This window comes from Chelonia mydas, chromosome 2, assembly GCF_015237465.2.
Source record: "Chelonia mydas isolate rCheMyd1 chromosome 2, rCheMyd1.pri.v2, whole genome shotgun sequence".
NCBI classification, from domain to species: Eukaryota; Metazoa; Chordata; order Testudines; family Cheloniidae; genus Chelonia; species Chelonia mydas.
The window spans coordinates 109206338-109231007 of NC_057850.1; the positions used below are offsets into that span (position 1 = coordinate 109206338).

The 24670-nt window shown below is 42.4% G+C and overlaps 1 protein-coding gene across 18 annotated transcripts in view; it reads right to left on the reverse strand.

Annotated features, from left to right (window-relative positions):
• ATXN1 (ataxin 1) overlaps positions 1 to 24670 on the reverse strand; it is a 271490-nt gene that overhangs the window by 99052 nt on the left and 147768 nt on the right. For all 18 annotated transcript variants that reach the window (XR_006288664.1, XM_043540064.1, XM_043540069.1 and 15 more), the window contains one exon: positions 10324 to 10447. The gene's annotated coding sequence lies outside the window, so the exon portion shown is untranslated. The remainder of the gene's footprint in view (positions 1 to 10323; positions 10448 to 24670) is intronic.

A 24670-nucleotide genomic window follows, 5' to 3' on the forward strand; every position in this document is an offset into this window, starting at 1 on the left:
TTTTTACTCACTGAACTACAGCTGAAGCAAGGTGAAAGAAAATGATGGGTCAGTTCCCATGGCCTCTTCTTGAGCCAAGAACTGCAGGAGGCTTACAGATCAATACATGATGTTTACTGCCATGTTGTATGTGCTGAAGTTTACAACACAACAGTTTTCGTTGTACGTTCTTTTTCAGAGGGTACTCTGTTATACTGTTTGTCCTGTACTTGTTTTTATTCTGTTGTACAGCATCCCAAGTGTTTTGGCAGATGAAGGGGAAGAAGGGAACACTATATTAATTGCTATAAATTTATGGTACTTCGCCAAATCAAAACACTAACCAGATGGACAAAGTGATTTAGAAGTGGGAAAGTCTAAGGGTGCCTGTAGGAAAGAGAGAACTAGATCAGAATCAAAGCAATACCTGATCTAATGAAGACCACTTGCTTCAATTAATTTAACACAAGGCACCACTGTTAGGATGGTGGACACAGTAGCTCACTCTCTTTTTGCAAACAAGACCAGGAATAGGAAGAAGATTTTCCAAGCCAAACATCTGCAGTTTGATGGGTTTCACTAGTTAACTGTAATGGGAATGGAACTTGTACCTGTATCTACGCTGCTGTCTGTCTGCCCAGTGGGGAATTAAATTTACCGTAATTTAGCTTGTAATAAAAGAAAAAAAATCAGTTAAACATGAAATGGATCTAAGAGGTGTTGCCTTAATCCTGGAATCTGAGTGCATGAGGAAGATACACTGCTTGGCTTCAGTTCAACAGGAGTTAATTGTACTTTTAACAGAGATGCCTAAAACTCATGATCTCGAAGCAAAACAAACACACAGCCCCCATCCAACCCTTCAACCCCAAACAAATACAAAGTATAACGTGTCAGCTGCTGCAGTCGTCTCCCTGCACTACACTTCCTCCTGTCAATTATCCCTCACTGAGCATCAAACTCACTTCCATCTCACACAAACTTGGTGTTACCTCAGGTTTGTTTTTGTAAATTATTTACATCAGAAATGCTGAAGCAGGATATTGAGGAAGCATGGTACATTTGCCAAAGAAACAAGCTGCTCACGGATTAAAGCTTAAAGCACAATTTTTTGGTGGTGTGCCTTTCTGAGGTCTCCCTCTCATATTGTGTCTCACACATCAGCTCTGTTCACAAATTTACACTTACCAAGAAAGCCAGCATCCTATACTTCAGTCCAGACATACCAACTTTCCTACCAGGCCTGCCTGACATTTTTATTGGCCTTAATTTTTTTAATTCTTCAGCAGAGTTCACTATTGAAAGATGACTGAAACCTACACTGCAGTGAAAGAAAGAGAACTACTAGTGCACCCCAGTTCAGAGTGAAGGCTAACTAGCTTGGCAACTAATGGGCAGTCCATAAGATCCTCTTCCATCCTCATACAAAAATAAAATTAAACAGACCTTTTTTATTGTAACTGATTGCAGTAAACTTGATTTGTGGTAGTAGGAAGAACAGCTTTGTTATTTAAAGAGTAGCTTGGAGAATCCATTATAGCCAAATGAAAGACTACATATCCTTAGGTTATGTCGATCTGTCTCTAGGTCTAACATGTCGACAGGGAAAGAAGCCAAGAGCAATCCTGGTAACTTGCTGCTTCATCATCTCTCTCTTGACCTCTGTGCCATCAGATGCATCAGAAACATTTGTCAGTGTCCGTAACGCTGAACACCAATGCTGATTAACAACCAGAAACATGAAACTCAGTCAGAAGAAACACAGATACCACCAATTTCTCTGAGATCATATACCATCCTTACACAACACATACAGGATGAGGCCAGCACACCTGGCAGGCTGCAAACAAATCTGTAATAGACATGAATGAGCATGTTATTCTCAATGGAATAGTATTTCTACTAGCAGGACTCATTGGTCCATGATCCCTTGTAACTAGCACACCAGTGACATCAACCTCTCCTTTTGGATGCATGCCCAGCACAGAAAAGTGGAAAATTCTCTTATGAGCGAGCTTAACTTACATTCCTTTCTTGCTACAGCCTTTACAGTAGCACTGGCATGTTGCTAGGTACTACTAGCGTCATTATGAGCATAGGGAAATAGATCACCAATAGAGCTGCACAAACACAGCAGTACTACAATCAGTCGTCTTCTTAGCATATGCACAATGTGCCTCAGGTGGCACGTGACCAGGATTCATCACCGTGATGACAAGAAGATGATGCAGAATGGAGACAAAATTTGTAGCTGAACAGCACAGGCACCCAAGCTTTGTCCAGATAAGCACCATGTGTAATTCATGTAAACTGGAGCACTTTAATGCACTAGTGTGGTATACCGAGCCTATAGTGCTCTCATAGTGCTCCATCTTGAACTGAGTAGAGGGCCTTTTGGGCCAAAGCACACTGCATCCTAGGACCTGGAGCCTCTACAGATCACAGCAGCATACGAAAAATGAGAGCAAGCACAGGCTACGCTGTCAAATTTCATAAGCCACATTTCACTCACAGACCATACTGCAATCCCCTACACACTATAACAATTAAACTAACCTACCTTCCTTACTTCGCTTGCTTGATCCAACGCACTATCACTGCCTGCTCTCCTGAAAGAGAGGTCACGAAACAAGACTGACAGCCAAAAGCTGAAGTGACTGCCAAAAATATCTGTTTGCTCAGGCAAAACCTGTCCTCACCACAAACACAGGAGTCCTAAACTTACAGCCATTTGCTTGGAGGACAAGGAAGAAAAGGCATGAGAAAGCGAGAAACTAGAGCTTGCCAGAGTAAGAGAAAAGAACAACCTGTGCGCCCTACTTTCTTTGTTCTGCAGGATAAGTTTTACAATGCTGACAACCAGTAGCAACATGTAGTGGCCCCAGGCACTGTACCTGCCTATCAAAGACTTGGATTTTAGCCCTGGAGAAATTATAACTTCTCAGTTTTTTGGAAGCTATATAGGCCAAGAAGAAAGCAAGGGGAAAGTAATGAATGATCTAACTTAAAATTACTTTAATACATGGATTGCAAACTGCAAGCCATGAATACAGGGGGGGAAAATCCCGTAATTTATGAGGGCAACCTCACACCCCTGAATTATGAGACTCAACCAACTAGTGCTGCTGCAACAGCAAAGCCTTTCACTTAAGTGGCAGGCACTGGCAGCACTGAGTGGAAAGCGGCAGGGAGGCAGATGAGCAATTGAAAAACTGAAGGAGGAAGCACAGCAGCAGAGTCTGAAAAAAGCAGCAGGGAGAAGGAAAGGTAGGAAATTGGGACTTTGGGCGGCAGCAGGCAGGAGAAAGGGCGTCTGGAGAAGCAGCAGAGGAGTTTAGGGGGGCTGTGCAGACATGGATGCAAGTGTCTGGGTACTGCTGAGTCAAATGAGTGTCTGGGCTTTATGACATCATCAGACTCTCTTGATGGAATCACCACCTCATAATTCGCAAAGCCTATTTCATCTGTCTATATGTACAGTAGCTGTTCTGTATTTCCGAAGCTTTCACTTTAAACCAATATTTACCAGCCAAAGAGCTGCCAAAACTAAGGCCTGGACTTACTGTTACAGATTTCTTTATGCCAAAAGAGAGCCAGACAGTTTCAACTTCCTCTCCCAACTGGCCAGTCTGAGCTGTTCTAGTCTGTCCATTGAATGCAGGTGTTGTAAAATAAAAGCCAGGAAATAGGGCTTTCTGAACGAACATTTATTTGGTGAGAAATACTCCTGATTTTTGGCAGAGAAATGCCAGAAACCTGAAGCCCAATGTATAGCATGCTTATAGAGTGCTATTGCTATTTAAAGGGAAGCTGCAGCTGTCTGTAGCTCTTAATCAAGAATAAAGCCTGAGAATAAATTACTGCTCTTTCAGAGAGACATTTTTCAAATGATGGCAGTTCCTGCTTTCTACTCTATCCCTATAAATATGAAATGGCATGTCCAGGGCACTTGCTTGCAAGAAGGGAAACATGCAGTTCTCTCTCTTTGTTGGTAGCCTGGTAAATTCCATCTAAAGCCCTGAAGTGGTTAGAATACAGATGCAAAAGGAGTTGAGAAACAAGCACATTCAAAACGTTCAGCAGTGTGTCAAAACTTTCCACTGACTTTTCAAGGTCTGTAGAGCTTGCCATTGTCAGAGTACACAACTGCGCATCTTTCCCAACAACGCAGCAATCCAGTCTCGCGGATCAAGCTGCACTCAAAGTGCCACTGGGCAAGGCCCATTAGCATATTCCTTTCACGATTTGTTTATGCTTCAGGTTTAACCCTCCTCTTCAGGGGGCTGCTGCCGCTGCACAAGTGGGAGGCTGAACACATGCGAAGAAGGTGGCGCTTCAGGGAAAGGGTGTTCCTGGACTACAGTGATCCCTGCCAGTCAAGTCAGGAAGCAGCACTGACATCTCCGGAAGGAGCTGTTCATGGAAAGTCCCTGTCATAGGTTAAGGTGGCAGAAAAAACAACCTTCAGTGAGGAGTGAGGGAGAAGTATCGACAAGGGAGGCCCAGCGTGAAGGGATTGGTGAGGGGTAAGGAGTAGGGAAGGGACAGCATAATACTGAAAATGAAACAGCACCGGCGCTAAACTTTAGGGGGTAAGATCCTTACTCAGACTGACACAGTGCTCTCTCAGCCAAATTCCCATTGAAGTCAAGCATTAAAAGGCTTGTCACAGCAAAGGACCAGGGATGTTTACTAGCCGGCCACCTCTAGTTTGTTCCAAGTAAAAGCTAAACACAGGGTATGTCTACTTGGCCATAAAACTCCCCCAGCTGGCCCATGTCAACTGACTCAGGCTCCCAGGCTACAGAGCTGTTTAATTACGGTGCAGATGTTCGGACTCAGGGTGAAGCCTGGGCTCTGGGACCCACTCACCAGCTCAAGCCCGAACGTCTACACCACAATTAAATAGCACCATAGCCTGAGTCAGCTGACATGGGCCAGCCACAGGTGTTTAACTGCAGTGTAGACAGAACCAGAGAGAGCAAATGAGGGTATTTAACTTATTGCCAGACAGATGATTTAGACATTTATTTTCCCGTTCCCACAAGCCATGCCAGAGGTTTTCGCTCAAGTGCAAATAGGTAAAGACACACCTTTTTTAAGGCAGACAGGGAGATTTATTTGCTGCTTCTAAGGGGGTGGGAGAATATATTTTCAGTGTTTAAACAAAATACATTCTTTCAGCCCATTTGACTACTACCAGGAAAATATTAATTGGAAATTTTATGTTGGAAAATACAAGGTACCAGACACACTGCAGCAAAAAACCTAAACTTTCCCTTGTATTATTGTACTGAATGAAATAACATTCCTGCCTCAGGGACTTTCATGATCTCTCAATTTCTCTCTGCAAAGGCACTGTGTGGACTTAATTTGTGCAAGCAAACTGTAAATAAATTTGTTTAATCCAAATGAGGGAAAAGGAGGAGGGAAAAGAAGGAAGGGAGGGAGAAAAATGATGCCAATGAAACCGTTTCTAGGTGGATTCAATGTGCTGATCCCAACTCACTGAGTTTTTGCTCTGAAATGTGACTGGTAGTGAAATAATGGGATTATAAGAAACAGAAGAGCTACTGTTCAAAATGTGAAAGGACAGATTGCTCTCAACACACCTCCTAACAAGAGAGCACACCACTGAAATTAATGAGGACAGAGAACAATGATATTTTTAATTAAAATATTTATGTGCTGATATTTCCTAAGAAAATTACCAATCCCTGTTTCATGTATTCTGGTCTCTTTGTTAGAAGGCAGAGAGACTGGCTGATTGCCAAGCTGTTGTAGCACAGTTCTCCAAGCTGAAACAAAGTGTGACCAGATACAAAGTCAGGTGACATTTAAAGTGCTTTCCATCAGTCATCAAGGGCTCCTCAAAAGCAACTGCTCCTGGATGCCCAGGTAAGAGCTGTGGCCAGGAGCACTTTCTCTTCATTTGCACCTGGCAAGAAGCATACTATTTTTTCTTTCCAACATGAGCCTCGATATCACCTCAGTAGATCACCACAATGTGCTCTAAGTGGCACTGCCCTGGGTACCATTCAGAAACGTAAGGTGTTGCAGAACGGAATCAGACAGAAAGCATATTACACACAGGCTACATTCTCTGTAATGGGTGACAGATAGCTTCTCGGTGGAGTTTATATGAATGGTCTTGACCTAAAAAGCCCCACGCTCTATGAGACCTGAACCACTCCCCGCCGCATGCAGTACTAGTGTGTTGCAATCAGTGGAGGAGCCTGAGCAAACATTTCCTGCCAGCACCTCACAAGCGTGGCATGTCAGTACTTTTTTAGTACTGCCATCCTGTGCTGTGTCCTAGCACATCAGCTTGCAAAATAAATCCTTGCAAGAAAACCTTCAAAGTGCGAAAAGAATGTAACCGATACACCCATATCTGCCTGAATTTGACTGGAGTGTCATATTATGTGTACATGATAATATCGACAAACATCCCGTGGGGAACGAACCCACTGGTATCACTTTCACTTATAATCTAAATATTAAACCACATTTCCAGTCATATTCTTTTGCCCTACACACACTCACAGACACTTCCAACAACACTCTGTGGACTGTAGTCCTGGGGCAGTAATTGGATTAAAACACAAAAATAAGATCTTAAGGTCATTGACATCATGTGCTACAAATATGGAATGCTGGGAATTTCCAAACTTTTGAAGAAAATCTGGACAGCTATCAGTGAAGCTGAAGTATGGCATGTTGTACTCAAATCCACCGGATGTGGGATTTCATCTTAATTTTTATTATTTAAACATACCTAATTTCGAGAAAATCCAAGCACTTCAAATAAAAGCTACTTGCCCATTCTGGAAGAATCTGCACCTATGTTATTAACACCACTATCATCATAAAAGACTGCTGCATGTTCTGAACAAGGTTTTTAAAGGGCAACTTATCAAACATTGGAATTCTCAAAGTTTACTCTCAGACAAGAATATGGGTTATTCTTGGACCCGTTAGAACAATGCACAAATCATAAAGCGACATAAAAACATTCAAATTTGTTTCTACACACACTGCACCCTCACAACCTAGAAAACAATCAACACACACTAGAACACTGTGAACATTAGATCATTTGCACAGTTCCCTTCAACATGTCCTCATGGGAATAGTACCATTTATTAATGACTGCAAGAGCATAAGAACAGGAGCATAAGACCAATGCTAGCCCAGTATCCTGTCTTCTGATAGTGGCCAGTGCCAGATGCTTCAGAGGGAAAAGAGGAGAACAGGGCAATTTCAAGTGATCCTTTCCTTGTCACCCAGTCCCAACTTCTGGCTATCAGAGGTTCAGGGATACCCAGAGCATGGAGTTGCATCCTTGACCATGTTGACTAATAGCCATTGGTGGACCTAAACTCCATGAACTAATTCTTTTTTGAACCAAGTTATATTTTTGGCCTTCACGACAACCTATGGCAGCAAGTTCCAAAGGTTGACTGCGTGTTGTGTGAGGAAGTACTTCATTATGCTTTTTAAAAAACCTGCTGCCTATTACTTTCATTGAATGATCCCTCGTTCTTGTGTTATGTGAAGGGGTGAATAACACTTCCTTATTTACTTTCTCCACACCAGTAATGAGTTTATAGACCTCTATCATATTCCTCCTTTATTGTCTCTTTTCTAACCTGAACAATCCCAGGCTTTTTAATGTGTCCTCGGATGGAAGCTGTTTCATACTCCTAATAATTTTCATTACCCTTCTCTGCACCTTTTCCAATTTTAATACATCTTTTTTGAGACAGGGTGACCAGAACTGCATGCAGTATTCAAGGTGTGAGTGTACAATGGATTTATACAGTGGCATTATGATATTTTCCTTTTTATTATCTAACCCTTTCCTAATGGTTTCTAACATTGTTAGCTTTTTTGACTGCCACTGCACACTGAGCAGACATTTTTCTGAGAACCATCCACTATGACTCCAAGATCTTTTTTTTGAGTGGCAAAAGCTAATTTAGAACCCATCATTTTGTATGTGTACTTGCGATTATGGTTTCCTATGCACATTACTTTGAAATTCACTGTTGATCAGTGCATTTCATCTGCCATTTCGTTGTCCAGTCACCCAGTTAACAAGATCCTGTTGTAACTCTTCGCAGTCAGCTTAAACGTCTTGAGTAATTTTGTATTGTCTGCTCACCCCCATTTCCAGATGACTTATGAATATGTTGAACAGCACAAGTCCCAGTACAGATCTTTGGGGGACCTTGCTATTTACCTCTCTCCACTGCGAAAACTGATAATTTATTCCTCCCCTTTGCTTCCTATCATTTAACCAGTTACTAATCCATGAGAAGACCTTCTCTCTTATCCTATGACTGCTTACTTTGCTTAGGAGTCTTTGGTGAGGGACCTTGTCAATGGCTTTCTGAAAGTCCAAGTACACTACAATTGACTAGATCACTTTTGTCTACATGCTTGTTGACTCTATCAAGAAATTATAATAGACTGTGGGTTCCAGGACTAGCTGCTCCAAGAAGCAGTCATTTTTGGTGTCTAGAAATTTTATCTCTGCATCCCTTACTAAGGTGACATATTCTCAATCAACATGAGGATAGCTGAAATCCCTCATTAGTAATGTGTTTTCTGCCTTTGTAACCTCTCTACTCTCTCTGAGCATTTCACGGTCACTGTTCTGGTCAGGTGGTCAGCAGTATATTCCTACTGCCACACTCTTACTGTTCAAGCATGGAATTTCTATTCTTAGAGAGTCTATGGTACAGTTTGATTTATCTAAGATTTTTACTTTGACTCTACACTTTCTTTCACATATAGTGCCACTCCCCACCAGCACGACCTACTCTGTCATTTCTTTATATGTTGTACCCTAATATTACCGTGTTCCATTGATTATCCTCATTCCACTAAGTTTCTGCCACAACTATCAATATCCTCATTTAATGCCACACACTCTAGTTCATCTATCTTAGTATTTACATTTCTAGCATTTGTATACAAGCATTTGTACGTTTTATCTATATTCTGTTTCACAGATTCATAGATATTAAGTTCAGAAGGGACCACCATGATCATCCAGTCCGACCTCCTGCACAATGCAGGCCACAGAATCTCACCCACCCACTCCTACGATAAACCTCTCACCTATGTCTGAGCTACTGAAGTCCTCAAATCATGGTTTAAAGACTTCAAGGGGCAGAGAATCCTCCAACAAGTGACCCGTGCCCCATGCTACAGAGGAAGGCGAAAAACCTCCAGGGCCTCTTCCAATCTGCCCTGGAGGAAAATTCCTGTTGCTTGCCTTCATGTGTTGTATTTAAATGGGACTCTTACATTTGACTGTTCCTCACTAGCCTCTACTTGTGTTTTACCAACTTCTTTCCTATCCTACTTAGTAGGATATACAGTTCCTCCTTGAATAAATTCATCCCTAAGGGAGGTCTCCTCCTGAACCGTGTGCTCCTCCATGCCCATCAGCTTTCTCCCAATCATTAGTTTAAAAAATTCTCTACAACCTTTTTAATTTTACATGCCAGCAATCTGGTTCTGCTTTGGTTGTGGTGGAGCACATCCTTCCTATATAGGCTCCTCCTTTCCCAAAAGGTTCCCCAGTTCCAAATAAACCTAAAACTCTCCTCCCTACACCACTGTCTCATCTATGCATTGAGACTCTGCAGTTCTGCACTGCAGGACCTTAACTGCCTGGCTATTCTTCCCCTTGAAGAGCACATGTAAATGTGACTCTGATTCATGTGGATGGATGTTCGTGCGATGAGGGGAGAGAAGAATTTATGCAGGAGCTATTTTTAAAATCACATTAAATCTAATACAATGCCCTGCTCAAAATATTGTATTAATTCCAGTTTTCAGTGTAAGTTCAGAAAGGCACCCCACATTTGTGTTCCTCTAATACGATAATGGCCAAACGATTTAAATAAAATGTGTGTGGGTGTGTAACTCCTGAACTGAGGTCTTGGATAATAAACTTTAGTCCTGAGCAATTTTTTCTTTTTAATCTGCCAAGTAATGAACAGAATTTATTCATTTAGCTATCAAACTGACAGCAGTGTCACTAACTGCAGCACTCTAAATGACACCACTCTGAGGAAAAAGTAACCCAACGTCACTCTTTAGGTGCCTCGCCTCTGCCTCAGCAGCATAATTTAAATAATGAAGTGCAACGTCTGGGCTAGTAACTTAACCCAAACTCCCTTTGATGTCAAAGGAGTTACAGGTGCTCAGCAACTTACAATGTGTGCTCAACACCTCATAGGACTTAGGTCCCAACCAAACAGCAAAATATTGAAATCCATTCAAAGGACATAATTACGAACGACCATACTGCAGTTGTTAACTCACATCATTCACTATGTTCTTCTACAGGGAGTCCTGGATTATCCTTTACCATAAAGATTTTTCAGAAGCCGCCTGATTGTTTGCAGGTCCCCGGTGCCTTCTCTCTTTCAAATAATGTAAGAAATACCTGAAAAAAACAAACAAACAAAAACAGGTGAGGAAGAGAGAGAAAAGCATCCAGACAATTGCCTAACAAATGAACAGCTGATTTCTATAGCTCACTGGACCAAATGCAGTTTCATGAGCTGCTGATATGGAGAATCCACTATAGATTGTGCATCAAACACTGATCCAGAATGTAAAGAGCCCCTCTTGTTACCAACAAGTAAAGCACAGAACAGTTACTCCACAAACTGTCTGATTTTGAAGCTAATTCATAACTAAAACAATTCTAGGATACATTTTGTTTGAGGGGAAAAAACTACTCTTGTTTGTTGTTTGGTATATATTAAGCCCCAATTGGATCCACACTGGTGGATTTTTATGTTTCCACTGAATCCCATCATTGGGGATTCTGTGGAGCTGTAAGTGTCCACACCGACCAATGATTCTGCAGGATCAGGGCCATTATTTGGAATATGTCACATGTCTACATCATACTATTCCATTTGCAACAGCAAACACACTGCACATGTTTGTTGTGCTGTGAAATTTTCCACTTGGATATCATTCAGACCCACCCACAAAGAACACACACACACACTATAAAGTGACATAGTGCAGCAGCACTTCGGGAGTATTCAAACCAAACACACACACACACACACACACTCTAAAGCTGTACTTTTGTCCTAATGAGTATTTTCCACACCTGAATTTTTTTGATATTATTTTTTCTTTTTATATGTGACCTGAGCCAGGAACATCTCTTCTTAGGCCAACTCTGACCAACTTTTCTGACCTACTGTACCCTTGATACACATACCTGAGGTTTAAGAACTTGCATAAATGGGTTTGGGGAATATGAAAAACATGCCATTTTAAGTGCCAAACTAGAGTTTCACCCCCAGGTCTTGCCAAATCCTTTTTCCGAGTGTAAATTATGAGACAGAATACAAGTGGAAGATTGTATGACAGACACACATGTATTTGCTAGCAGTTTCTGGTAGGCTAACAGCCATTTTGCACTTCTCAAGAAGAACTGGCAGGGCTCAAACTTTTTATCCGGGTCCAGCAAAACCACTAGGCTGCAGTCCCAAAGAGAACACTGAAAATATGCTTATTGGTCAGCAGGGGCTGACTTGAGCACACCTTCCATCAATTAAAGATTTAGGCGCCCACTTACTTCTGATCATGGGTCTACCTACCTCTTCCTAGTTTCATTTTCTCCCACAAAATTGTTCGTGTCTCCTTGAAATGGGTGTCTTTAAATAGTTCACATTTCATGCATCTAGATACTGTGCTGATTGACATACTATAAATACTGTAGACAGGCAGACAGATGGACAATCAAATTACACTACTTCTTCTCATTGATCTTTAATGCAGAATGTGGACCTGCAAACTAACTCACTACCAAGGAATATTTAACATTAAACAGCTCTCCTTGATTTTAACAAGAATTTAGAATTTCTTCTTGCCCCAGGTCCCAAACACCACAGAAGAGATGGGCCCCAGCCCTGGATCTAAACAGCCCCAAATTTCAGGGGTATTTGAAATCCAAATGAAAATCCAGATTCAAGTTACGTAAATGTCTCCTCTGTAATAAGCCAAACCTAAGCCCCACATTTAACAAGTCCCTGGTATGGAATGAGATTTGAGTATAGAATGTACATCAAACACTGATCCAGAATATAAAGAGCCATTCTAGCTCAGCACCTCTTGTTACCAATATGGAACTTGATTCCTATTTGGAACATGACTCCATTTCTACCTAACAAAAGTTTCTCCTGTTTTTGTGCAGTTGTCTTTTGAATGCAATTTCAGGCTATGTCTTTTTCTCCCAGTGCACCTTCACTAGCAAACTACACATAAGATCTGAAGCCCACTGTAGTCACTGGGAGTCTTTCCATTGACCTCAATGGACCTTGGGCCCTTTAATTTAACCAGGCTAGAGTCACCTGCACAAAGCCTGCTGGTCCCAGAAAAAAATAGATGTATGGATGCTAAATATGCAGCAATACTGCAGAGTCTGTGATATGTGTTACAGACTCCTGCTTAGTGTCTTTCTCTTTGAAGCAAAGTGCATTTGCCTCCAAATGTTTCTAACCATTTTTATGGTTAAAGGCTTAAGGGCTAGATGGTGCAAATTGCCTTGAGAGCATGTAGGCAGGGATTTTGCCTCAAGGAGGCACAATCCCTTCCCAAATAGCAGTGTTCATCCTTTAGTTGGTGCAGCCTGCTCACCACCGTGCACACCCAACTGTCTTCTCCCTGCAGCGCTGTGCACTCACTGGAAAATACAGTGGGATTGTAACCCTGAGCGGCTGTTGGTGGGGCAGGCAAGAGCCCAGGGAACTTCCTAATGTGTGCAACTTGCTCCCACATAATCACATAAGGGCCACTCACACTCTGTAACCAACAACCAAGGTCTGCTCTCATTCATTCTGGTCAGAGTTTGGAGTAACTCCACTGAAGACAGTACAATAACCAAGGTCTGACGGTAAATGAGATCAGAATCTGGCCCAAAGAATACTAGAGATCTATAACAAAGCCTGTGATATGAGTGCCTACTTTTCTGAACATAGGGACATTATATGGGAAGTACGGCTGGTGTCCCAGTACCCATCTACACTGCAATATAAACCAAGTTAGGGTACTGTACTACAAGCAATTCGTCCTCTGAAACAATCGTAACATGGCTTCAATTTGTAGCATAGATTAAACCTTAACTGTGGCTCCATAACTAGGATAAAGTTTTGGATGTGCCAGGGTTCACCCTGGTTACAGAGCATAGTTAGTGTCACATCTTCACTACACACTGCAAGTGATTGAGGAAGCTGTATTTATGGCTCCTAGGCACAATAGTAATACAAGTAATTAATAATAATAATAATAATATATAGCATAGCCCTGCCCTTAAGAGGTGCGGGGGAGGGAAGGGGGAGAGGAGGGGTGCACGTCGAATGCAGCACTGTAATTGAGAGACCAGCAGACCCCATCATGAGGAAGGGGAAAGTATATTTTGTTTATGTTTGGACACTAAAGTTGGATCCATGAGGGTCCAAATAAGAAATTAAAATCACAATGTGACGGATGCAGTTACATTAGCAAAACAGAAAATCAGAAATTAGCTCTTTTGCAACATCCTGTATTTATTCCAACCCCTTGAAGAAAAAAGGTAATTCTCTTCAACTTGATCTGAAGGATAGCCAGCAAGAGAGCATCTTTTTGCCCTTCTCTCCCGCAGTTTGTTCATTCACCTTCCTTACTGTCTTGCATCCTATCATTTTGTTTTCCTAATTCACAAATTAGCATAAGTGAATAAAAGTTTTTAAGGGAGGATAATATTGTTCCTGTCTGAGTTGTTTCACTGTTCGCTAGTATCCCTCAACTAATCCTTCAACCCATATAAAACTGTAATTCATTTCCTCATTTCTTCTCCCTCTGCATGATATAATCTTGGACTTCTGTCCCACCGAGAATAGGAAAGATGAGGCTGTGTCTTCCTGGAACATATGCTATTTCAACTACCTACTGTGTATCATCTGTCATATCAGGAAACACCCTGTAAACTATTTTCAACAGGTGTAGGTGATTTTACACAGGGTACAATTTACAATTCAGGTGTGCAAAGGCTCCACTTACTGGAACTGATTCTTATTTACACTAAGTCCCCTTTACAATTGAACTGGCAGTGTACAGGTTCCTTCAAATTACATTTGCACCCATTTCAAGGCTAGAGCGGTGTAGTGACCTTAGCTTGTATAAAATAGGTAGACTGCAGCCTTCTTCCTCTTTGAGGTCCCAATTCTCCCTGGAAGTTTAGGATGCATGGAGCCTGATTCTCCTCTATTGTGCACCTTGTGTAAATGAGCACAATATGGGTATAAAATTTTTGATTTGGTTGAATTTTGCACCCACTTTGCAGAGGTGTAGATGACTAAACAAGGTGCAAGGCAGTGGAGAATCTAGCCCTCAGCACTCTGCACACCCTAAAGGCCCTAAAACAGAAATGCAGACTGTCTTCCGAGTCCTGTAGTCTCCCTTACAAAGTTCCATCTTGAGCCACATTGATCTGCAGTCCCCACAGGTCACATCCCCTGTATTAGGGGTAAGAGCAGCCACAGGCCATCTTTAACGCCATGGCAGCCTGCTAGGCCATGCTGCCCCCCACATCTTTTATCTGTCTGAATACTGTTTCCTCCATATGCACACACTCACGGGAGAAAAGTGATGCCATTGAGTGTGAAAACTCTTCAGTGAATAGCCAAATCTCTAGAAAGGGGATAAGGTGCCCAAAGGGTATTGTGACTCATGCACTCGGGGCAGCAGGCAATAATAAAGATAAACAGCTCCTCTTTAGTGACCGACATGACTGGTCTGGTCCATCTCATCAACCTTGGAAACCGAAGTCCCAAAGTCCTAAACAAATCTGGGTCTTCCACAAGATACGTTATCTATCAGGCTGTAATAGATAGTCTCCCTATTAGTCTTCCCTGAAGATACCACAAATGAACCATGAATATTCCTGGTTTCTGCACAGAATTAGCCCATGCAAGCATTATCTTTAGGGGAAGGGGAAGCTGATTCTCAGACCTTTTGCTAGGAAGATACTTTCTGGACTTTTGTGATAGTTTTTAGGCCCAAAGGATATCTGAAAGCCATGGGTCCCATTACTGCCTAAATCTAGAGCAGCATTCTTCATCTTCCATCTTGTCTCTGCTGCTCCTCCCCTGCTTCCCACCCCACCCATCATCCTCCAACTATAAAAGCGTAAGCGTTATGGGGCATCTTGTACCCGATAACATGCTTCCTGCCACCTCTTTCTCTTCCGAGTGCTAACAGCTACACTAAGGGCGCAATTAAAGATTCTCTGCCTGTGGTACCGAGACATCCTGCAGACTTGCTTTTGTTGCACCATGCATGGACACAGGCAAGTAACACAGGATGAGTTGGGCAGCAGCAGCAACGCATTACCATTGCTCTAAACACCACGGTCAGTGGGAGAAAGAGAAGGTCGCTCGTAAATAATGGCACACACTGAATTTTACAAGTAATGAATCTCATTGTAAAGAACCTGGGGAAGAGGTTTCAGGAATTACCACTTGACTGTCTAATCTAACTACTGTTCCTACCTGCACCTGGTGGCCCTGGAGAGATACTGTCTCAATGCCTATTTACTGTGCATGTAAACAACCAGACATGAACATTCTAATGCTTCATTTTGTTGAGGGAAGGTGTCTCTGGTGGAACCATATTGAACGCAGGGCTCTTTGGTCAGCAAGGATGATACAGATTTGGCAAAGGGGCCCCTGTTCAGAGGGTAGGGCAACAGAAGGATAGTTTGGAGGAACTAGAATACCAAAACAAAGCAAATGGCTGCCACGTTTTGTACCTTTTAGCACTACGTTCGTATGTCCTCTGTTGATTAATATTTGACTCTCTTATTTAGGTTGTAAGCTCTTCTGGGGAGGGACCATCTCATACTCTGTGTTCGTACAGTGCCTAGCACAACAGGACCCTAATTCTAGGCACTACCAGAATACAAATAATAAATAGTACTATTATTCTTCGTTATTAAAGTATGATTTTGGCACAATGGTCGCAGTGTTCACAGTAATAATGAATCTGAAATTTTTTTAATAAAGTCTTCAACTACAGAGGGGCAGATGGGCCAGATTTGATTGGTACTGCAACCTAGTGCATGGGGTCACAACGTCACTCAGGTTTGATGCATCTGCCCCTCCGTAGATGGAGACAGAGGGGTGGACAGGCCAAAATTGACTGGCATTGCGACCCTGTGCACGGGGTTGCAGTGCCCAGAGCGGGGAGCTGGGCTCAGCCCTGCTGGACAGGAACTGCCACTGCAGGGTGGGTGCAGGGTGGGCTTAAGCACCAACCCTTCCCCACCCGTAGGCCATGACCTTTCTGTGACTATGGTTCACCCAGCCACCCACACACCCGGTACCTCTGCCATGAAATTGACTAAAAGTCTGCATGACAAAATCGTAGCCCTACCTATGACATACAAAGGGGCGGGGAGGACAGAGATACCATCCAAATATGCTCAGTGATTTTTTACACACACATTATATATAACATAACATATATAAGTTACACACACACATATACTTTTTATAAACACCCAATATTAGCCTTTTGACCTATCAGTTGGCCCATGTTCCATAGATGTTACAGCACAAGTGGCTCATGAGGAGGGGCCTCCAGGAGGATCTGCACTTCATTTAGTGTGTAATGTTTCTTCATTCTCAACAAAAGTTTTCCGTAAGCACTACTTTATTCCATGCATGTTTTTAACACCATCATCCCTACAGGTCTACTGAGCAGAATGAATGAGAAAGGGAATGTAAATGGTCTGTAGCAGTTCAGGCTCCTGGCCAGTAATGCAGGACAGATAGCAGCAATAAAAATAACTCTGGAAGCTTCTGTGATATAACAAAGATTTTTTTTTTCTTTTGTGAAATCTATTATGCAAAAATGTGGATGCAACCAGGAACTGAGACAATAGGCCTACTGCATATTTGAACAGCTACAGCAGACTCGTAATTTTTTTATGGATGGTAATCAATTCAAAAGCTAGGTCTTTAATAAACACCTAGACATTTTTTCGTAGACTATAGACTTAGAACTCCTGGAATGTGTGGGTCTTAAAAAGTGGATGGATCACTAGAACCTCAAGGCTGACATTCCCATTAGGTAATATTACCAGTATCATCAGTCTAGTTCATGTCCATTCACTGGTTTCTTTTACCAAACCAGCCAACCAAATATAAATATGTGTGTGTGTGTGTGTGTGTGTGTGTGTGTGTGTGTGTGTGTGTGTGTGTGTGTGTGTGTGTGTGTGTGTGTGAGTAAAAATGCAACCCTACACTTTAATCTCCTCCCTACTTCCACTGTAGCTATAGCTATCCTAATTCTGATGCAACCTGAATGAATGTGTTGTAAAACAAAGGCACTATTGACTACTTTCTTCAGAATTAATAAGACTACTGTGTTTACAGCAGAGATTTCAATGGTTTCAACACTGAACATTAAATAACAGGAACATCAATTGACTTTTAATCCAGAGATTACCTGTTGAAACATTAACGGCAAACACCTTTTGATGTGGGTTGCTTAATGTGGTGCAAAAGCCAGAAGTGTAATTATACTTTTCCCTTCTATGAACCTAGTGTTTAAAACTGAAGCATTACTACTGGTGTGCATGTGTGTGTGTAAATACTCTACAGCTGACTCTGCACGAATACATACCTCTAGACCTACCAGTGTCCAAAAGTGGCACATAGTGTGGGACTAGGCTTGGCTAACCAGTCAAATAATTGTCAGTTGACCAATCATCTCATTGCTTATTATTTGACCACGGTCGAATACTGTCAAATATTCCAGTAAGAACGCCCTGACGTAAGTGGTGGGCTACCCTTTTGCTTGCCCATCATAGTGCCATTCTTCCATCTTTTAGCACTTCATTGCATTGAGTTTTGCATTTTTCTGATTTAAAATAACTCTGCAGTTAAGTAACTTGTTTTTTGTAATTAGGTATAAGTATTTAATGAAGGCTTTTTTATTGTTCTAATAAACCAGTGCTTTAAAATACTGGAACTTTTTCTCATTATTTGATTATATTTGACCAGTCAATTGACCAATTATTTTTGGACCTATCAAATACCCAATCCTAAAAATACCCAAAATGAGGGATACAAAAAGTTATTCATACAGAAAACTTAAAATGCTGTGTGATTACTTCTTTTACTCTAACGCATTCTAGAACATTAGTTTCATGATTCTTTATTTCCAATGTAAATAATTTTTTACAATAAAAGGAGAGGAAACATTTGTGTGGGACACATACAACTTTGGACAGAAATGAGAAATGTCCAAGAGGTATTTTTTAGATATTATTATTATTATTAGCTGTTGTATTGCAGTAATGCCTAGGAGCCCTAGTCAAGAATTTCATTGTGCTAGGAGGTATACAAACACAGAACAAAAAGACAGGCCATGTCCCAAAGAGTTTAAAATTAAGTAGAGCTTATATTGTCAGTATGACACAATAACTATATAAATCAATTGCCACAATTCAAGAAATTATCCCTAGTCAAGTAGGACACGTAAGAACATAGCTGAGTGTTTTCCAGAATAGAGACTGAATTAAGCACGTGCTTAAGTGCTTTAGTGAATCTGGGCTGATAAGAATTAGAAGAAGCAGCTGCATGATGCTTTACTGAACAAGAAACGATTTTTGCTCTTTCCTTCTTTGAATTTTAGGGATTTATTCTCATTTTAGAGTGTAGAGCATTCACACATGTACAAATCCCCACACATCAAGAAGAGAGAATTGCACTTTCCTTAATTGTTTTGTAAAATAAGCACTCAAAAGTTAATTTCTGTTACCTTTCTCAGGCAAAATAAAAGGCTTTTTACAAAAATTCTATTGCTAAAACAATGAAATTCTCCTGGGAATGACTTCATTATGGAAATGAAGTGACAGCTTCTTTCACCTAGCCAGGCAGAAAGTCTGCATTTATAAAAGAGATTTTGTACACTAAGTACAGTGAGTGGGAGGATATGAAAATGCTATTTTTAATACAGATTTCAGTAGTCCTCCCATACAGGTCCTCTGCATGAACAACAATAATAATAATTAATAGTGCCAAAAAAAGAACAGTATGTTAAAGCTGACGGCAGCACTAAAAAAGAAAGAATGGTTAATGTTTTACAAGATTTAAGGACAAACACAAGACTCACTAAAATAAATTGGAGTTTGCCATTGATTTCAAAAGGGGCTAGGATTTGTCACTCAGATAATAAAATAGATTTTCAATATACACATTGTAAATTACTACTGTAAATACCATATAATCTATTACAGTACTGCTGTAATTATTAGTGTCAATATTGTCCTTCATTTCCTTACATAGATTTTTATTTTCAGAAATACTACTTACCGTATATTCTACTGAATATGTTGTTGGCTCAGAGGCCCAGGGTGTCACTCTGTGTTTGAATAAGTACTCATGACAATTCCCAGATTTGGGAAGGAATAAGCCGAAAAGAAAACCAGGGGTTAAATCAGAGGTTCTCAAACTTTTAGTATTGGCGACCTCTTTCGCACAACAAGCCTCTTAGTGTGACCCACCCCTTTTAAATTAAAAACACTTTTTTTTTTATATTTAACACTATTTTAAATGCTGGAGCAGGGTTGAGGGTGGGGCTGGGCTGGTGGGGCTCTGGCTGACTGCTCTCAACCTCCTCATAATAACCTCCAGTTTGAGAACTCCCAGGTTAAATCATGCCCTCAAATTCAATGGGATATGTGTACAGAATGTAGAATTTGGCCTGATCCAAAGCTCACTAATGTCACTGGAAAAACTCTTATCAACTTCAATGAGCTTGGATCAAGCCCTCAGAGACCACAAATGCTCTCAAAAAGCACTCCTGGTAAATGCACCTATGGAAACTGAGGGCCAAATTCTGCTCTCATTTAGCAAGGGTACAATGCCCAGTGACTTCAAACACACGACTGCCAACCCTCCAGGATTGTCCTGGAGCCTCCAGAAATTAAAGATTAATCTTTTAATTAAAGATTGTCATGTGACGAAGCTTTCAGGAATACATCCAATCAGAAATGACAATCTTACTTCAACGGGAGTTGCATGTAATTATTTGAGGGCAGAAGTTGCCCCTTGTTATCATAAGGTTCTTTTTTCAGCCATGCTATTGTCTACAGCAATAATTAGAACAAAAACTTTGCATTTAGCACTTAGTAACAATGAATAAGGATTAACAGGCAATATAGGCATAAGATGTGCAAGTACAGCATGGGTGGATCCTGGAGGCAGCTGAGTGTGATCGCATTTAGAATAACCTCACCATTGGAAATCCCCTTATTTCATGCTAAATTAGACTAACCTGGGAAAGACTTTCCCTTGTCAATGTTCAGCCACCCTCACACAGAAACTCTTCAGCCTGACACTGACTCATACTGCATATTCAGAAAGGGAAAAAAAAAAAAAACCCACACACTTACGCTGCATTTTTTCTGCCCCCAGCTGCCTAGGGTACCAAGCCTAATTCAAGCCATTTCCCTTGGGGTTTTAATCTGCTGTGCTGGTAATGTGCAACCCTCATTAGTAATAACATGAACTGTGCATACAACTTTCCACAAACAGTTGACAATCTGTCCCCGCTGAAAAATCATCCACTTAAATATTTAACTATGTTCCCTTTAGGAAGGCTGTACTTAGTTTTTATTAATTTTCAGTATCCTCCCCTTCTCTCTCCCTTTAAAACAATGCTGCACCCTCCTGTGATTCGAGTTTTATTTAATTAAACTTGATTTGCCTTTTTATATAACAACATTTAAGCATATTAAAATACACAATCCAAACTTAATATTTTGACTGACTGCCTGTGCTTGCGTGGGAAATTTGCAGTGGTAAAAGTTAGAAAGCATATAGGATTGCAGTAATTTAGCTCCTGTTTTTGCTCATTAACTCTGCTGCCAAACAAGCTTGCTGCTTGGTCACTTTCTAGTTCGTGGGCAGCAAAAGTTCCTGTGGGCATATCACCCAGGTTTAACCCTCAATAAAATTTAACAGCAATAATTATTAGCTCTTATGTAGTGGTTTACATATTACAAACACTGTAAAAACATTAACCAACTACTCAATCCTTAAAACCCCGATGAGGCAAATTAATTATTATTAATCATGTCCATTATCCCAAAGGGGATACACTGGAGAGAGGATAATTGACTTGCCCAAAGCCATACAGTGAGAGGTGGGATTAGAACAGAGGAGTTTCAATCTCTCACAGGCCTGTGTTTATCCACTAGACTGCACTACCTTTCTTAAGCCTTATGATTTAGTTATATCTTAAAATATAATGAGCTGGATTATTGTTTTTGCTCCAGGCCCTTTTCACTGCTCAGGGCTGGGAGGTGTGTGGCACAGCTCTGGTATATTCCACTAGCATAAAGACTATATGTCAGTGGCATAAGTCAGAGCAGACCCCAGGCGAGGTACAGGGGGATGGAGTAAATTGGCCTACTGGACCAGGGAGTCATAACCAGCTCCCTGATGTTCTCCCTCCTCCCATTCCGTTGCACCAAGCACAGATGCAGGGGAGAATCTGGTCCAGTGGCTTTAGAAAAAAAGGTAACTGACCTTCCGTAACTGTTGTTCTTTGAGATGTGTTGCTCAGGTCCATTCCAAAGTAGCACCTCCACCAGAAAGTTGTTCCCTCAATGGTATTCGTCAGGTCAGCTCCAGTCGCACTCTGGAGTTGCACGCTCATAGCACCTGGAAAAAGGGGCCTGCCGCCCCCTCAGCTCCTTCTTGCCAGCTAACTCTGACAGAGAGGCAGGCAAAGGGCGGAGGGGAGAGGAGAGTTGGAATGGACCTGAGTAACACATCTCGAAGAACAACAGTTACAACAGAAGGTCAGTAACTGTTTGTTCTTCTTCAAATGCTTGCTCATGTCCATTCCAAAGTAGGTGACTCCCAAGCAGTTGTGCAGGCGGAAGGTTTGGAGGTCACTGGCATGCCGACTGTAATACTGCTTGGCCAAAACCCGCGTCATCTCTAGCCTGCTGGGTGATGGCGTAATGAGATGTGAAAGTGTGGACTGACGGCCACGTTGCTGCTCTACAGATGTCCTGGATAGAGGAACTTGAGCTGCAAATGCCATTGAAGATGCTTGAGCCCTTGTAGCATGGGCAGGAGGAGTGGGGACCTTTGCCAGGCCGTAGCATGTTCAGATACAGGAAGTGGACCCACGATTAAATTCTCTGGGTCGAGACTGGAAGGCCTTCCATTCTGTCTGAAATGGCTACGAACAGCTGAGAAGATTTTTGAAAAGATTTAGTCCTTTCTAAGTAGAAGGCTAGCACATGTCTAATATCCAGTGAGTGGAGTCTGTTCTTCCCTGTTGGCATGTGGCTTTGGACAGAAGATGGGTAGGAAGATATCCTGGTTACTATGGAATTGCGAGACCACCTTTGGAAGGAAGGCCATGTGTGGCCACAATTGAACCTTGTCCTTAAAGATGACCGTATACAGTCGTTCCGAAGTAAGGGCTCAGATCGCCGAGACCCTTCTGGTAGAAGTAATGGTCACCAGGAAGGCCACCTTCCAGGATAGAAGAGCACACTGCCAGCAGTTCAAATGGAGGTCCTGTTAGCCTTGAATACACCAAGTTGAGATCCCAGGGAAGGAGTGGCTGCCGTACTGAGGGTATAACCACTCCAGGCTCTTAAGAAAATAACTACTGATAAAGTTTGAGAAGACAGATTGGCCGTTCATCCATGGGTGAAAAGCCGAGATTGCAGCTAGTTGGACCCTAATAGAGGATACCATTAGGACTTACTGTTTCAAGTGGAGCAAGTAATCTAGAGTGAAAAGTAGCGTTGACTGTGTGGATGAAATACCCTTCTGTGTGGATCAGATTGAGAATCTTTTCCACTTTGCCAGGTAGTGGCTCTAGTGGAGGGTTTTCTGCTCCCTAATGGCACCTCACAAACAGGCCCAGACCAAGCTAGCTCTGCAGGATTCAACCACGCAGCTTCCAGGCCGTGAGATGAAAGGACTAGAGATTGGACTGGAAACAGAGGTAGGCGGATTGGCGTTTCCACCGAGAGGTCTAGGAGGGTGGTGAACCAGTACTGACATGGCTAGGCCGGGGCTATCAGGATAAGACATCCCTTCTGACCTTCAGCGGAACCTTGTGTATGAGAGGGATGGGAGGGAACGCATAGAAGAGATGGCCCATCCACAGGAGGAGAAAGGTGTCTGTGAGCAACTCTGGGCTATGACTGAGGAAGGAGCAGAATTGGAGACACTTCCTGTTCTGCTTTGTCACAAACAGATCTGGGGAGTTCCCCACTTCTGAAAGATGCCTTTCACACATCTGGACAGATGGACCACTGTGGTGGTTGGAGAAGGATCTGCTGAGGTGATCTGCTAGTTCGTTTTGCGACCCCAGGAGATAGGAGTCTTCGAGGTGGATCGAGAGGGCTATGCAGAATACCCACAAGCAAAGAGCTTCCTGACACAGGTGACAGGAGCGTGCTCCACCCTGCCCGTTTATATAAAGCATCACCGTTGTGTTGTCTGTAACGATCAACATGCACTTGCCGTCCAAGTGGGGTTGGAACACTCGGCAGGCTAGGCAAACCATTCTGAGTTCCCTATTGTTGACGTGCAGCGAGAGATCTTCCTGAGACAAGAGGCCCTGGATTCTGAGGGTTCCCAAGTGAGCCCCCCAATCCCATCGCTGACGCGTTCGTGACAAGAGACATTGATGACTGGTGTCTCAAGAATGGAATTCCTGCACACACTTACTATAGTCTTGTCGAGACTGTGGTGGATAGAAGTGAGCAGCCAGTTGGGGCTTATAGTGCTTCATAGAAGCAGCTGGTGTATGTAGCCCTAGGGACTTCAGCGTGGCTCTAAAGTACTTCAGGCTGTGCAGTTTGGTGTCTGTTTGCACAGTACCCTCAAAGGGGAGATCCTGTAAAGTCTGCTGCACCTCATTAGGGTGAGCCCAAGGACTAAAGCCAAGAGCTTCTCCTCATAACCACAGCTGAAGCCATGGATCAGGCTGCAGAGTCCACTGCATCCAAGGCTGCCTGTAGAGATGCTCTTGCCATCCATTTTCCCTCCTCAACTAGGGCTGAGAATTCACTCCTGGACTCCTGTGGCAATACTTCCTTGAATTTTGCCATGAAGTTCTAAGAATTAAAATCAAAACAGCTCAGGCACTTGCTGGTTTGCAATGCGGAGCTGGAGGCCACCAGCTCTGTAGACCTTTCTGCCAAAAAGGTCTAATTTTTTGGCATCTCTGCCCTTGGGGATTGGACTTTTCTGACCTTGCCACTCTCACCCATGGGCTGTTGATACCACTAGTGAGCCCAGTGGAGGATGGTGGAGAGGAATTCAAATCCCTTGGCTAGAACAAAATACTTTTTCTCCATCTGTAGTGGGGCGGCTGCCCCACTCCTGGAGAACAGGAGTTAAAAGCAGCCCTGGAGAGGGCTGCAGCTGGGATAAGCAGCAAGGCTGGGATAAGCAGTGAGGGCGGCTGAGGGAGTAGCTGACCACAGGTGTGGCTGGCTTAATCAGGCCACAGCTGGCCCTATAAAGGGGCTATGAGCCAGCGGCTGAGGAGTCTCTCTCCAGCCTTGGCTAGCTAGCTGCCTGAGAGGAAGGTACCTGAACTGGAGCAGTGC